Source organism: Myxocyprinus asiaticus, chromosome 7 (genome assembly GCF_019703515.2).
Source record: "Myxocyprinus asiaticus isolate MX2 ecotype Aquarium Trade chromosome 7, UBuf_Myxa_2, whole genome shotgun sequence".
Lineage (NCBI taxonomy): Eukaryota > Metazoa > Chordata > Actinopteri > Cypriniformes > Catostomidae > Myxocyprinus > Myxocyprinus asiaticus.
Window position 1 is genome coordinate 4,097,518 of NC_059350.1, and position 17,771 is coordinate 4,115,288.

Consider the following 17,771-nt stretch of genomic DNA (forward strand, 5'->3'; position numbering starts at 1 on the left):
ATCAAATATTTAATTATATTATAGATGTAGTAGATGTTTCCCCAGTGGCCGTTTTTTTACATTTGCGTTACATATTCAACTACATTTACAACCTTATTCAAGCACGATCAAACTGCACAGTAGCTCAACTGATAGAGCATTGCAATTGCAATGCAAAGGACAAGGGTACGATTCGACACTTGAGCCGAATTGCTTCAGCAATTTCATTTTTTATCTCACACTTGCTTTTTGTGACACTGTCAGTCAGGTTTAAGGTTTAGGGTAGGAAGGTTGGTTTTTGTTGATTTAAAACTCAATAGAGCATTAACCTTAAAAACATCATCTGTTTGGGAGAAAATGTAACTCTCTTTTAGCGCCACATAGTGGATATTTAACCTCGGAACTGCCGCAATACGTGTAAGGAGCAATGTAATTTCATTTTGCAGAAATGTCACCACAGTCACGATATTTTCAGGAGATATGGCTGAGATTGTGTGCATCAATTAAGGCGCCATCAGCCAAGCAGCATTGTCTGGACGGTATGGTGGCTCCTCACAACTGAGCACTCAAAACCAGCATGCAAGATGGTGCATTGTGCTGCGCAAATTTTTGTGGGCATGTTTGTGCTGTCACCTGATTTACATAATTCCTTTGTGAATCAGGCGCTAAAACAACACAAACAGTGCTATGAGTTATAGCGCAATTCATTCTTAAGGTCAAGTTTTCTGCATGCCACTACATTTCGCGCAAAGTAGCACAGCGTTTTTCTAGACACGCGGACAGTTCGCATCTGTGCACGATTTCTGTATATGCGACTGTAATAAGAGTATTACAAAGAATTCGTTGTGTGTATACAGTACATATATCGCACCTGTATGGGCTCGTGGTCATGGTGCATACTTTGAAAGGCTGAGCGCTAGACTGTGTGCAAGACGGAACAGACAAAAATAAGTAAACCCTAGCCTTTAGTACATCAACACCCTAGTCTTGTTTTGTCATTATTTCTCTCAAGTGTTGCTCTATCGAGATGCCACATACCCACATGCGACCCCACGTACACATGCGTGGACAATGTATTTTGGCTTCGCTATATGCAACGCATAATTAAATTAAATTTAAACCATCTGATCTGAGTTCAGGACACTCTGGGCTGTCAGTAAAGGGTTAAACTGTCAACATCCGGAATCATGTGACAAAACAACATGGTGCCGACCACAGCAGAATTTGTCTTTGGGAGAAATGCCAACCAAACTACATCTGGTAAGAAACCTAATTAAGTTTTCACATTGAAACTTGTTTGAGTCAAAAGATTAGAGTCTCTAGTTTCAAGCGATATGCCATTTTTTTAATTTGAGCTAATTATTGCGAAACGCCATGCTGCTAAACACAATGTACATGACAGTGTACAATATGTTTCATTAGAAATCATATATTTACTGTGCATTTTCACATTGAGAAAAAAAGTTGCTTTCAGAGACTTTATATGGAGTTAGAAAATAGTGCACTTCGAACTGCTCTGAGACCAGTGCAGACAGACAACACACTGGAAGTTAAGTCATTCACTAAATAGGGAGTGTAAGGCTGGCACCAGAATGTCTATGCCCAAAAGGCGCTATTTCCGGTAATAGTCAAAGAACTCTGCGAGAACCAACGTCATAAAACTCTCACACAGAAGAGCATCTCCACCTGAGACAACACATCCTACTTTTTAAGGACCATAAAATGCAAATCTCACTCACATCTGCCCCACTCTCTTACATAACTCACCTCAAGTCATTTTAGAGTCACCAAAAACTAAGTTATGACTTATCCTGTTCTGTTATGTAAAAGGTTTTCTGATCATACATGTTTGGTATCATTCAAGAGGTCTCAGTGCAACTGGTAGTCTCATTCCCTCTCAGCAAAGTTAAATCACAAGTAAGATTTAAGAACTTAGTAAAATACTGTATTCTATCAGGGGCATGACCCCTCCCAGATCTGTCACAGAGACCAGATGCTGTATGCAGATTAGGTGCATTCTTTGTAAACATAAATGCAAGCTTCAAAGAACTTGCTTGCAACCCCCTAAATTGTAAAACCAGATCCTAAATAACATCAAACACACACATCTGAAATAAAAATAGAATCGTTTGGTACTTAAGGAAGGATGGCAGAGGAGCTCGGGGAATCTGTATTCAGATCTCCCACACAATTATTGTGTGTAATGACAAAGGAAACAGGGTCTCTGTAGCCAGATGACCCACACAGAAAACATAGTGTGTCGTTTTTAAATCTACCAGCATCTCTGTAGCCAGATGACCCACACAGAAAACACTGTGTGTAGTTTTTCTCTACCAGGTAATTGTAATTAATACCCACTATTAGACCGGAGACCATAAAAATCCGGTGGGGCTAAAGATATTAGACAAAACCACGTGTGTACCAGGGAAGTGGTAGCGGCAGTATACGAGAAACGAAATCTTTGCTCTGCAAATTAATGATCTCTTTGTTTGCCCAAGCGACAAGAGATCAAACATAAACTGGAGATAACATCATCCAAAATTTTGTTCTGGTATTCAAGGGAGGATTGCAATTGGAACTTTAATTCTAAAATCAGTGAACATCGTCACTATTGTTTATTTATTTTGCTGCAACGAACTCGCAACATTTCAAAAGAATGAGTGGGTAGCAACTGTAAACAACTAGAAAGTAGCGATTGAGATATATATACATTGCAAGTCGATGTGTTTGCATATGAAAAGCAAGGCTGGGGAAAACAGGGTGATGTGATGAAAAAAATTAAATTGTAACAAAAGAAATGTCACTAGTTTATAAATCAGTAAAGAGTACTATAACAACCTATTTTTAAATTTGCAACTGTGCTAAACACTGTTGTTATCATAGAACACACGTAATGATACTGCATGTACACATGGGCTAATGAAGTTTATTTCTGAAAACACGACTGTTTCTGCTGTAAGTGTTACAAGAAACACGTAGGTTAGAGGTTGTAAATGCTTAGGGCATTCTAGACTTTTCGTCTTGGGTAAATTTGAAATAACTGTAATCATGTTTCTCTTGAAATTATTCATCAGTTTCAAGCTGAATGTGTGACTATGTCGGATATGTTTGTCTCTGATATGGCACACTGTGCTATTAACCATATAGCTGAGTACAAAATCCATGTGACTAACAGTCATTTTACACAATTACCAAACTCTCAGTAGTTTTACACAATTAGCATTAACCTTCAGTAACTTAAAAAAGACTGAAGAACTTCATTAGGCCTTTAAAATTCAAGAACACTATTTGCGCCTTGCATCACCTCTTTCTCTGCCCAGCCCCCTCTTCATATTCAAATAGATTCGTATGAGAATACACCTGGTGACATCTTAACTCAAGAAAATGAGAAAATTGCATTCAATTTCATATTGTAATCGCAGAAGCTCTGCAGATTGAGCAGAAATTTGAACCATGTAAATATGTACCTGCAGTCATTGGGTGTTTACAGCAGCATGTCCAAAGGCTTTCAGCCTGACCTGTTGCTGTACACATGCTCATGTATCTGATACAGGGCCAAATCAAAGGTATGTATTCTCAAAAGAGCAGCGAGATGACAAATATCTAATTCCAGAAAACCTCCAAAGACCAGTAATAAAATTATTTTAATTTATACTATTTTTAATATAATATAATTATAATCACATTATAATATGCATTATGTTATAATGGCCAAGCATGGCCACAGACGGAGAAAGGTTATGCAGGGAATGCAGATGTATATTATACATGTATATTTGTAATGACACTGCCAACCGAACAACCTTACAGGCCCTGAAAATTTATTGCAATTTAATTTCATTGGTTCGCTTATCAGTGCCAAAAGGGAGGGCATACGGTCGTTTTTTGCTGTGCATCAATGCTGTAAAGACAGTGGCACGTGATAACGTCCCCTCATCTCTCATCTCTCTCTGAGAAGCACCAATTCAAATTAAATCTGATCAGGGGAACCATTCTACTGTGTAGACAATGAAAGATGTGTGTGTAAAATGCTAAACATCAGGCTGAAATTTCACAACCCTGACAGACCACAGAGATCATAGATCATAGATGATAAAATGTGTGAATACCACCCTTAAAAATGCTAAGCAGACAACATATCACCAAGAGAGGTGAACTGATTCTTTGACCACAGAGCTGTGTTGAGAACAATAATAATAATAATAAAGCTATAGGCATCAGCTCATTTGAGCTAATGAGAACAGCTTAATGTGCTACACACTTCAAACTGCACTAAAATATCAGCAGTAATTCAGATCTCACCAAAGATACTCAGTCTAATTTGATCTCTGAAACTAAATTTGCATTAGACATTGAAATGGTATGTGTTTTTGTAAAGCAAAATGCATCTTCCCCCTGATGGCACAAGCCATACAGTATGAGACTAAAGCTGTCTGTAACAGTCTGGCTTTGACCATCAGAGGAAAATAAAGAAAGTACCACGTCTAAATGCAAATGAATTAAAGGTTCAACATTAAATGTTTTCTCTCTGTGGCTGTTCCCATTTCAGGTTGCAATCTCACGAGGGACTGATGCCAAAAGGTTTCTGATCCCCCTACATTTTTCTAAACCAGGTAATTGCAATTTGTATTTCTTATGTTTGGTAAATGTTTGAATGGAATGCAACTTTAATTATATTATTATGCTTGGTTCACTGATAGCTTTGAGTTTGATTTATTATTTTAATTGGATTGTTTGAATGCATTACTATTACCTGGTAAATACATTTTATTATGATTCATTCTGAAGGACTGTTTTCTAGTATATTTCTTATTAACTACAAATCTATGGTCAGAGTTGGCTTAACTAAGCTACTTCAGAAGTAACCCATTAGTTAAGTATGTAAAAGACTAAACGGCGAGCCGAGAATCTATAATAGAACTTAGCAAAGTAGAATTAAACGGGAATACTAAGGGTAGAACCGAGAATCTGTAAAACAGAACTTAATTGACTGGGGCTAAACGGTGAGTCGAGAATCTATATTGAAATTAGCCAAATCAGACTAAATGGATAAAGCCGAGAACCTATAAGGACTTTAAGTCTAAAACGCAAGATTAATAAAACATGGAACTCTAAGTATTATTTAATGCGCACGATAAGACAGAACACGCAGGAGACCTTCAGCCACGCCATTGGATACCGCCATTGGACCAGTGAGTGGCCCTATGAATCCATGTGCATTAAATCCAAAATTTCAATAAAATGAAAATTTTAGTCTTTTAGTCTTTTAGGCTGCAGATGATGTTTGAATCACTCAACATGATTGGCAGACATGGGACAATGGTAATCAGTACTTAGATTCAGAATTTCACAACCACATGTGGACATACATTTTTAGGAAAACTATGTGCACTAGATTTTTTATTTTTTTTCATGTTTATTAGGTGCTACTAGATACAAATCAAAAAGGGAAATGGAAAATGCACACAGCAGTCACGCTCGGGTCGGGAAGATACATTTCACCCCACCTGCTGAGAAATATTGCTCCAATTTTTGACCTACATAAAAAGCTGGACGGGGCTAAAAATAGTTGGCTGATTTTATGATTTGTCTGTAATGACAATGGAGTAATGATAGCATAAATTTTGAGACGACAAGAGTGAGAGAGAGCGAGACAGAGACGTTCTGGATCCCTGTTGTAAATGAATGAGCTCTTTTCCTTTCATTCTTCCCATGACTCAGCATTAATTGCATTTGGATGGCTGTCTGAATCAGTGAGTCGACACTGTGAGCTTTTGAATAGAAAGTGGTTGAGATCGACTGAGCAGATGGTTGTTTTGGACACATTCCAGTCTTTTTTAGACAGACGCTCACACACTCAGCACTCAACAGTCATTCATGAATATGACCAACCAGAGAACCCTGTGCTATTTTTTACTTTTGGACATATAAAATTAAAAATGAAAACACTGGACAATAGTGATGTAAACTGGAAGACTTCTGGCTATTTTGAGATTATCAACATGGGCCAGTAGCCTGATTGGCCGACTGCCTTTTTTTTCCATTTTTTAAATAGACAATAGACAATTTAGTTTACATCACAGCCATGAACCATGCTTTGCAGCTTTCAAAACAGTAGTAGGGGACATTCCAGAGAGTATTTTATTAGACAAAACTTTGTATACGCCCCTGAGTGTAAGGTGATGTCATCAGTATTTTTGGTCCAAACCACAAAACTCCAATTTGGATTTCAAAGGGTCTTAAATTTAATTCATTCAAAAATCATGTCGTATTTGCATGCTCTGGCAGAGGAAAGGGATGTTTCACAGCCATTTATATATTCTCTTAATATTATTCTTTATTAAAGAGGGCAGCTCATGGATGCCGCTGAGCTCTTTGAAAGGTCATTCGTCAGTTGATTTCTGAACGCTGTTGAAATCACGGCCTCAAACGAGGTCATGTTATGATGTCGGTGTCAGAAGAGTTCACCCCACCATAGTTCACCGTTGGGATGATGTTTTCATGTTGGTATGCGGTGCCCTTTTTACACCATATGTAGTGCTGCGTGTTCTTCCCAAACAATTTAACTTTAGTTTCATCAGTCCACAAAACATTTTCCCAGCAGTGTTGTGGAATGTCAAGTTGGTCTTTGGCAAACTTCAGGAGCGCAGCAATGTTTTTATTAGAAAGCAGCGGCTTCCTTCGTGGTGTCCTGCCATGGACATCATGCCTGTTTAATGTTTTCCGTATAGTAGACTCATGAACAGAGATGTTAACCAGTTCCAATGATTCCTTCAAGTCTTTATCTATCACTCTAGGGTACTTTTTTACCTCATTGAGCATTCTGCGGTGTGCCCTTTGAGTCATCTTGTCTGGACGGCCACTTCTAGAGAGAGTACCTATAGTACTAAATCATCTCCATTTATAGACAGTCTGTCTAACTGTGGACGGATGAATATCTAACCTCTTCGAGATAACTTTGTAACCCTTTCCAGCTTTATGAAAAGCAACAATTCTTGATAGTAGGTCTTCTGAGATCTCTTTTTTTGCGAGGCATGATTCACGTCAGAAGATGCTTCTTGTGAATAGCAAACACTAATAAAAACTTGCTTTTTATGAGTCAAAGTAGCTCTAACCCACACCTCCAATCTTGTTTCTTTAATTGGATGCCAGGTTTGCCAACTTCTGACTCCATTTAGCTTTTGTTGACATCATTAGCCATGACATTCACATACTTTTTCCAACCAACACTGTGAAAGTTTGAATGATGTATTCAATATGTACAAGAACAATTTGTGTGTTATTAGTTAAAACAGATTGTGTTTTAGTTAACTGTTATTAGTTGAAACAGATTGTGTATTAGTTAATTGTTGATTGTGTTGAGCATAAAATAATGCTGGATGCATTATACTAAAAATAAAATGTCCTGAATTGTCATGGAAAAAAATGTCAATGCAAAAAATCCTAATGGTTCTAAAAATAGTCTTACTTTTCTTTAAGATAAGAGCAAAATCCGAGACCAACAGTCATCTTATATCTTACCAGTTTTGTTCTACATAATGAAAATAGAAGCTCATTTTCATAGTCTTGCCCTGTGGTTGAGATTGTGGTTGTGAATGTGTTAGTGTCTCGGGCCAGTCAAAATGTCAGCCCAAGACAGTTTCCTGCTAAGCAGTGTGAGCAAAAGGCATCATATACTATAAATACCCTGTTTTTGTGGGGCTGGATGGAAATAGCTAAAAGGTACGCTGTCTGTCTTTGAAAATAAGGCTTCAAATGGAGGGTTTGGGGACAAGGAATCTTTTAGAAACTCTAAAAGCCTTCACTGTCTAGGAGGAACATTTCCAACCACACTATTAAAATTTTACATCACACACATACATAATGAAGCATTCAAAATGAGGTGGAGTTACCTTGTTTGTGTGATGAAACACCTTAGTGTATACACCGATGAGCCAAAACATTATAACCACCTACCTAATATGCTGTTGGTCCTCCGTGTGCCGCCAAATCAGCACCAACCCACCGAGGCATGGACTCTACAAGACCCCTGAGGGTGTCCTGTGGTATCTGGCACCAAAACATTAGCAGCAGATCCTTCAAGTCCTGTAAGTTGCAAGGTGGAGCTGCTGTGGATTGGACTTGTTGGTCCAGCACATCCCACAGATGCTCAATTGGATTGAGATCTGGGGAATTTGGAGGCCAGGGCAACACCTTGAACTCTTCATCATGTTCCTCAAACCATTCCCGAACAATGTGTGCAGTGTGGCAGGGCACATTATTCTGTTGAAAGAGGCCACTTCCATCAGGGAATACCATTGCTATGAAGGGGTGTAACTGGTCTGCAATGATGTTTAGGTACTGTAGGTGGCACGTGTCAAGTTGATGTACACATGAATGGCCGGACCCAGAGTTTCACAGCAGAACATTGCCCAGAGCATCACACTCCCTCCACCGGCTTGTCGTCTTCCCACAGTGCATCCTGGTGCCATCACTTCCCTAGGTAAACAGCGCACACGTACATGGCCGTCCATGTGATGTAAAAGAAAACGGGACTCATCGGACCAGTCGACCTTCTTCCACTGCTCCAAGGTCCAACTCGCGTGCCAATTGAAGGTGCTTTTGACGGTGAACAGGGGTCACGATGGGCACTCTGACCGGTTTGCGGCTATGCAGCCCCATATGCAGCGGGGTGTGATGCACTGTGTGTTGTGACACATTCCTCCCGTAACCATCATTAAAATTTTTGTGACTTGTGCCACAGTTGACCTTCTGTCGGTTCGGAGCAGACAGGATAGCCTTGTTAGGAGATGATCAACATTATTCGCTTCACATGTGAGTGGTCATAATGTTTTGGCTCATCAGTGTATATTCCCATACTTTGCCTATCTTGTGCAAGAACATTTTTCATGCACATTTTGGTACACATCCGCTCAAGATATCCACTTTTTAAATGATTGTATTATTTCTTCTTCTTTCGGTTGCTCATTAAGCAGATTTTCTCCAAAATTCCCAATATCACAACATAGTCACATTTTACTTTTGATTTGCTATTTTTATGAAATATGACCCAATAAGGAAATATTGCAGGTTTTGCAAGATTCACCCAATTACAAGTAAATGTAAACTACTACAGCTTGTATTGACCTAATAGTCCACAATAAGCCCAGTCAAAGAGAAAATATTCACATTTGTGCTTAGAATTTCAGCTACATATAAGTTACCATAAGTGCAGTGCCAGACGTCAGTGGTGGTGTGTATCGTGTGCTGTGGGGTGACTGTGGGGTGACTGTACTCCGGCAGGGAAGATCTGAGATGTTGTTGTGAATCACTGATATTGACAGTCTGGGCTGTTAGCATTCTGCCCGCTCCCTCCTGAAAGTCACCAGGATTACATTCATCAGAGCTGCATCATACCAACACTGCAACAGGCATGTCCTCTGACAGCTGCCACTGATCCGCAGTCTATTTGCTCATATTACATCAGAGAGGAGAGACTGAAAGAGAGATACTACTGAAAATGCAAGATATAGATATTCAAATGCTAGATAAAGAAAAGAGGAAGTTAAAAATGAAAATTTGGTTATGCATGGGTGGCCTCACTGCACTCTTTCAGGAAGAAGAACTCTTTAGATTACTCTGTATTCAAAAGTGAAAACAAATTCGAAATAAAAATATACTTTTAAAATAAGAACCTTTGAAGTTCCACAAAGTTAAACTTTTTTTAAGCTCAACAGTGCCCGCCCACTTTTTCAGCCACCTTGGTTGTCAAAATATTTTTCCCATTCATTTTGTTTCCATAGGAATTTCATAAAATACTTCATAAAAGAGTTCAAAGCCATGAACCAAACCAAACAGCTCCGATGTGAATCACAACATTAAAAACTTTGATTTGAAAATCAGAAAAAAAGACAAATGTACTGAACAAGAAAGTGTACTTAACGTCTTTAATGAGGGAATGAACTATAATCTTATGACGCATTGTGAATGATGCAAACGAGTTAAAAACGAGAGAAAATTACAAAACTATTGATTTAAAGTAATTGACTACATTTACATGTAATACATTGCAATAATCAGAGTATAAGGAATAATTAGATTGAGTTGTTTACATGATTTGGGCCAACCTCTGTGTACAAAAAAACAACATGCTGCAAATATGTATCTTTAAATACAGCTTGACACAAGGAAAATTAGTCAGTCGGTTTGTGAGTCTTTTTGAATGATTTATTAAAAGAACCACTTCATAAGAGTCATTTTTGACTACACTGGATGCGCTGTCTGTTTTGATTCACTAAAAAGAATCGGTTCATAAGAGTCATTTGTTTGTGAAACGGAATACATGCTAGGGTTGCATGGTAGACTGGGGTCTACTGGCGGTGCCACAGTATTTTTTAAAAGGTAGTACCGTTAATACGGTAGTACCGTAAGTTATGTTGTATGTATGGTAGTAAATATTATTTTCGCTAAAACCTTCATTTGAATCAGACCTATATCTGCAATAACATTAAAAATGTTGTCATTTCGAGTGGCGTCCCCTTCACGCAGTGCCCTTTAAGAGTGCAAGATGCTGTTTAGAATTTGCTCCTTATATGGTATTGTTTATATTTCACGCGTGGTTTTCCCATGCTACAAACAAACATGTCTGAATCCCAACGTGTTAATTTGGCGGTCGTGTCTCCAAATGGATAATATGGATTTAGATAAAACTTTGGAGAGTGAGAAGCTTTTTACACAACACAATGAGCCAATGCCTACAAAAATTTCATGCCAAAGGGGGAAACACCAGCAACCTTATTAAACACCTTCACACGGGTTAGTTTAACCTAAATACTTTATCTTAACATTTACAGATTTACAATTTCTCTGAAAGATCGAACGTTGTACTCGTTTATTTTTTTCCAATTACAAATGCTTTTGGAAATGCAACCCTGATCGGTTTGGTCACGGTTTGATCATGTCCCTGAGCAGTGCGATCAATGATTGCACTGATCAGTGGTTGTAATAATGAAACAGCTGCTCAAAATAGTCTTTTCAACATTACAATATCTTTATTTTTATGTTACCAACATTCAAATAATCACAGATTAATGGAATAAAAGTTTAAAGCCGTTGCTGTTTGAACTGGCTGTTTTGATGTGGCAAAGTTTTTTTTTTTTTTTTTTTCCAAACTAATCAAACTAAGAATGTATTAAGTTACAAGTTAGTCCATTTGAGCCTTCTCCAGTTCTTCCATCAGTTATTTTCACCACTTCCGGAGCAATAAGTGGAATGGCTAGTTTATAAGAATCACTATGACAAACTGTGTTAAAGAGCACCTATTATGGTTTTTCAAATATTACCTTTCATGTAGTGTGTTATATAGATGTTTGTGACCGACAAATGGAGTTATTGACTCCCAAAAGAAAGAACCGATTCTAAACACCTGAAACGAGTCATTAGTAATTCCAGACTTACTTCCTCTACCAACCTACGTAATTTGGTAACAGAAAAACCCGCCTCTGGTCTTCATTGTCTGCTCACAAACAGCTTTGACCCGCCCTCAAACACTACACTAAGCTGTAGACCAATCACAACAGACTGGGACATCTGACCAATCAGAGCAGAGTAGGCTCTCTGAAAGGAGGAATTTAGAATGAATCCTTTAGAACGGATCATTGAACAAGTCGTTTTTGACACTGGGAAAAAAAGGTAATGCTGCAATTTAAATTATGAGCAAATTAAAGTGTTTTTTGATCTTGGATGCATGTAAATCTATTGTATGAGACCTTTAAAACAAAATTAGGCACGTTTAAAAACCATAATAGGTGCTGTTTAAGAATTAACACACTATCGTGTGGTATCGTGATACTACTTGGTATCGTGATAGTTTAGTTGGTATAGTATCATAAGATATGATTATGGTATCGTGACAACCCTTATACATGCAATGGATGTTGTTGTGTTTCACCTGCGAGCGCTCATTTCAAAGACGTGTTTCCTTCCCATTATTTTGTGGCAAATGGTCTTTTTATATCGCCAACATTCAATTCAGATTGCAAATGGACATTCACCACTCAGGAAAATATGTTTTATTTTGCCGTGGAGTTGTTGATGGGGGAGCACCACTGCTGGAAAATGGTGCATGGAACAGCAGTTTTACATGAAGCAGAAAATTAAGTGCAGCTTTTGAGTGGAACATGATCCGTCTGCAGCACTGGTGCAGGCGCACTTTGGTCAGAGTGGAAGAAATGCGATTAAAGCATTTACATGCCAGTATAAAGCGATTAAAATAGGAGTACTCCACATATCTTACTGCGATTATCATTACTCTTATTATAAGCATAATCGCAATATCATAAATCGCAATATTCTATTTATGTGAGCTACAGTTTAATCGCAGTATTGCCTGAATCGCATTATAATAGATTAAGAGGGTGCGTGTAAACGTAACCATTGATTATAAGTACAGAAATATAGTTAAATTTTATTGCAAAATATTCAGATAAAAAATATACACTCTCTGACCACTTTATTAGGTACACCTGTACACCTACCTATTCATGCGATTATCTAATCAGCCAATCGTGTGGCAGCAGTGCAATGCATAAAATCATGCAGATGTTATGCATTGCACTGCTGCCACACGAGTTTCTATAATGTCCGTATGTCATTGTAATGTGTGGTCATCACTCACTTTTATTCATAATTCGTCAGGCCCCTTTTCATGTTGAACGAGATCAATGATAAGAACGAACGACATGCAGCTCCTCCTCCTGGTCTGCAGATCATCATTCACGTCAGTCGCGAATGAGTTTACCAGTTCGTTCACGACACAAACAAAATAACCGATTAGTTCAGTTAAAGGCTGTATTCATTCAGTGGGTCCAACCAATGACATATTCCTTCACAGCCCACTCTCGAATGCTATTAGCTCATGCTGAAATCAGTTTTTACAAGCATGGCAAAGGAAAAAAAACAAATGGAATTTGCATGTGTACAAATGTATGAAGACACTTTAAAAATAGATTTTAAAACACTATAACCGTTTTCACCACAAATGAAAGGTCTTATTTTTCCTATATTTTGTCAAATGCTGGGTTTAATTATTACTAAGACCAAGAAAAAGTTTAGGAAAAGCCTAAATATCTTACACTGTGCATCAAAGCACAACATTTACATCCGTAATTCATGTCATTTTTTACTGTATATCTTCAGTCATTTTTACACATTCATAAATTGGGGACCATGTTTTGAGAATACCTATAAACTTGTCTTAAGTGCTTTTCACCCATCTTTCCTTGTTGAACGCGATTGACTCACATGCCATACTGAACGAAAGACATGGCTCCTCTCAGTCGTTCAGCAGATCTTTGTTCACAAATCATTCGCAAACGAGTTTACCAGTATATTCAGTTCTTTCACGAATCACCTCTCAACTCGTTCAGACTTAAACGACAGACTAGTTCAGTGAAGGGGTGTATTCGTTCAGCAGGTGAAACCAATGATATGCTGCCTCACAGCCTGCACTCACAATGCTATTGGCTCATGCTATAGTCAGTCTTTAAAGGCATGAAAAGCAGCAGTGCTCATTAGCTTCAAAAGGGAGAGACATCAGTGAATTAAAAATATCAGTTAGTGTATGGAGGTGAATGAGAACGAATCGTTCACTTAAAAGTTTCATTCAAAAAGACAGATTAGTTCATGAACAAAACATCACTATGTGAAATGCTGAAGAAACAGCAAGACGTGATGCAACAGTCAAAGACATTCATCCAGCATGTGTTTACATAAGAAAACAATGGAGAGTAGATGCACGCAAAAACACGTTCGCTGTGAACGGCCCCTAACTCATCTGTTCACGCGTGTCTGTGATTGAGAGCGCATGCGTGAAACAAGTTCGGTAGGCCTGTTTATTTTTTCATTAATTACAAACCCGAAGTCCTACTTGAAAAACTGACCCGAACCCGGCCTGAAATCCGTCGGGTTCTCAGGGTCCCATTGGGCCCGGGTCGGGTTGCAGACCTCTAACCTCCCTACCCTAAACCTAAACCTAACCAACAGTGTCATAAATAGCAAATGTGACATGAAAAACGCAATTGCTAAAGCAACCATATAATTTTGTGGCGCTTTTATGAGATAATTTTATGATACCAACATATCGACTCGTGTGCTCTTCTGGACTCGTACCCCGGTCGTTTGCATTGCAAGTCAGTTGAGCTACCGTGAAAAACTGGTTGTACTTCAATAATTAAAATGTAGTTGATTATATAATGCAAACGTTAAAATGTATCGCTTTTCAAGTAATGCGCTAGAGTAAAATTGTTTTGATTTCATAAGATAGCATTACACGAGGAACAGGTTCTTTGCTTATTATGTGTGAGAAAGGGAATAAACGTCATTGTTGTTTTAGTGCCTGTAGTGTACATTTCACCAGGCAAGTGCCACGATACGTACAACGAGCCATGTAAAAATCAATTTGTAAAAACTAAGGTAAAGTAATGTGATTCTATGAGACCAGGTTAATAGTATATTGCTTTTTATCATTTGGTACATTTAAATAAATTAGGAAAAATATTGTGGGAACCATGTAAAAAGAACCTTTGATGACCCTTTATTTTTAGTAGTGTAGCCTAACATTCAAGCATCCATATTTAAACCTAAGTGCCTGAATGCTTCAATTATATTCTGCTCTGCACAAATCTCCATGCTTAGCATCCCTGACAGTAATAAAAAAACAACATTTCTTCATGTCAAAACACTACAAGCATAAGTGCCCGTACGAGTGTGTGCGTGCCATGCTGCCGACCAAAGGCTTTTTATTCTGATGGTCATTAAAACAGTAAGCTGCTCCTGCACCTCGCCCACATGTCAGACTGTGACAAGCCGAGCTTATCCCAATCCCTCCGGTGTCAAAGCCCTCTTCCTCTGCTCAGAGCCGCACAATCTCCTCTGACAGCCATTTTAACTTGCTGTGGAGGAGCTCTGTCTAATACCTTCAGACTAACAATGAGAAAAATGTCAGAGCAATGAAAAATGGACCTGCTTCTCTGACAGTGCACTAGCCAGGGGCTAAATGTCAAATCAGGATTGGGCATCTGGCTGCACCTTTACCTCTGTAAACAGGTCGCAGTTTGTTTACCCTGTAATCCTTGTGAGCGGCCTTCTATTTGAAAGTGAACAAAATTAATTGGCAGAAACAAGACAACAACTTTGAATACATTATGCCGATATAGGCTCTGTTCTGAAAACTTTGGGCTGAAAAACCCCCCAGCTTAAACCTGCCTAAGATGGTTTGCTGGTCTTAGTTGGTTTACAATGATCTAACTGGTCTCCCAACCTGACCAGATTGGGAGATAACGTTGTTTCAACCTAGAAGGACGTTCTTTCTTTCATGGAACACAAAATGAGATGTTAGGCAAAATAAGAACCTGAGTCACCATGTACTTTCACTGTATGGAAAAAAATATGCAGAAAAATAAGTTAAAAGTAAGTCAGAGAGGTTTGGAACAACATGGGGTGAATAAATAATGAAAACTTTCATTTTTGGGTGAGTTTTTCCTTTTAAGCCTGCAGTTATTCCACTAAACGATTTTGAGGTAAAACCGAGTAGCCTAACGTAAACCATCCAGTAAGTAACATATGCAAGCGTCAGATAACACCACAAAACTTGACACTTCTGCTGCAAGCTGAAGTCAGCATTCCCTGTCTGTACGCTGCGTGAAACCCAGTGCTGTAACATAACATTTTATGAAAGCAACAACCCTTTGCTTGCATCCAAGCATGTATATTACTTCTTAAGTCAATGCTTGAGTACTTGCAAACTGCATATTTTTCACGGAATTTCTGTATAATTAGTCTGGTATCGAATGCATTTCTTAGGGGGCGTTTACAAAAGACTATTTTTTTATTTGACCATCTTAACAACATGATCACTTGGAAAATCTACATGCTATATTCGAATGTTCATGTAACCTGAAATCAACCGCATTCTTCAGGATTACTTACAAGCGCCATTCCATCAGACATTTGTACATCAATTCAAATGTGTGTTCATGTTCATGTTGTGTGACCAATCTCTGAGACAATGGTTCTAGTCCTGTGGAAACCATGAAGTAATCACATTCACATAAACAATGGTGAGCATGACTCAGAGGTTTCATTTTTGGTCTAAAATGGCATTTTTGCTCCACTGACGGTTAAGCCCAAAGTATACCTCAATCAGACAGGACGTGTGACGCAAATCTCATCATAAGCAAAGTGCTCGAGCACTGACACGCGCAGCCTGATTTTTCAAACCACGCTCATGTGCCTGGAGTTATTCACACTAATTAGTGGATTCACAAGGTGTCAACACTCACATATGAGCCATTGTTGTCACTAAGCGCTAGAAGGTATAATTGCTGCTAAACAACAGGCGACGAATGTGAAAACAACAACAGTAGATGTGCACGTTGAGAGTGCAAGTCAGGAGATACTTGCATTTGTATAACTCAAGTCGAAAGGAATATAAAAACATCTTTATGGCTCTAAACTCTTGAAGATAAATAGTCCAGTATCTCATAGCAGTCGTAGTGCACATGCACCGCGCAGACTGTCATATGAAGTATACTTAGACAGTCTCGCGTTCGACTGTACGGAGACTCTAATCGTTCGCGTCAAAACCGAAGTATACTTTGGGCTTTAGGTTTACAGTTTGGGTTTGGGAGTATGATTAATAATATATGCACTCCTGTTGACTGCATTACATCATTCACAACTAAAAATACAACTCTCTTTTGGTGCCACCCTGTGGACATTTCACCTCAACAACACTTCCAACTTCAGCCACTGGGGGCAGTGATTAGAATTCCCGTAAACACAGAGTGATTTCAGCAGCAGAATTTTTGACCTCCTGTCACCATATTCACAGTGTGATCAGTCTGGTCTTAAAAGTGCAACGATTTGGCGGAATGGTCATAAAACTGCGTAAGATATTACGAAACGACCAAAAATGTCTGTCTGCATATGTTTGGCTCAGTGTAAATCTCATTAACGAAATTACTGACAAAAATGTGCATTGACAAAGGTTTTTTATTTTTATTTTGTCAACGATAACGAAGACAGGGCGAAAAAGATGCATCACAGCAATAATTAAAACATACTGATGGCAAGAACAAAATAATACAGCAAGATATTAACAATGTATTACACTGTTTTTTATTTATTTATTTTGAAAGAAAGACTAATCAAGAAAGAATTGATTCAAATAATCCACTCATAATATGTTTGAGCTGCATGAGTTTCAAGAGCTGAACACCTGCACAATGAACTTTACAAAAGGGTTAATACCTCCTTCAAACGCACTCTCTATATATGTGAGATTAACCAGCTATATCCAAAATATAAAGTAATATTACAACTAGATTCTGCACAGACAATGAAGCAAATAAACAGGTGAACTTGAACTAAACTAGACACTAATCAGAATGCGCAACTTGCATTGTGAATACGCTGTTTCGTTAAAAATGCGCAACACGTAAATCAATATCCTAAACTGTTATAAAAATATTTTAAAAAATAGCTGAACTCACTAATCGACTAGTTGGTTGTTGGATGACTAGTTGATTAGTCGACCATTCTGACCCATTCTTCATAATAACATGTACTGATTACAATAGAAAACCAGGACGTGTGATATTATGATCTAAATATTGCAGCATTATAAGCCCCTATAAAGTGCAGAGTGTCAATACTGCAGAGAGCTGCCGGTACAGAGCAGCCCTGATCACTTTTTCTGCGAGGGTCTGTATTTCATGACGGCTTTTCCCCCACTGTGGCAATAAGTCTGGCCC

General features: G+C 38.4%; 1 protein-coding gene across 4 annotated transcripts in view; it reads right to left on the reverse strand.

The window, feature by feature from the left end:
* LOC127444245 (type II inositol 3,4-bisphosphate 4-phosphatase-like) overlaps positions 1–17,771 on the reverse strand; it is a 184,796-nt gene that overhangs the window by 109,420 nt on the left and 57,605 nt on the right. The window contains exon 1 of one of the 4 annotated variants that reach the window (XM_051703517.1): positions 9,183–9,403. The exons of the other annotated variants lie outside the window; for them this stretch is intronic. The gene's annotated coding sequence lies outside the window, so the exon portion shown is untranslated. Of the gene's footprint in view, positions 1–9,182; positions 9,404–17,771 lie in introns of those variants that run through there. 4 annotated transcript variants of the gene reach the window in all.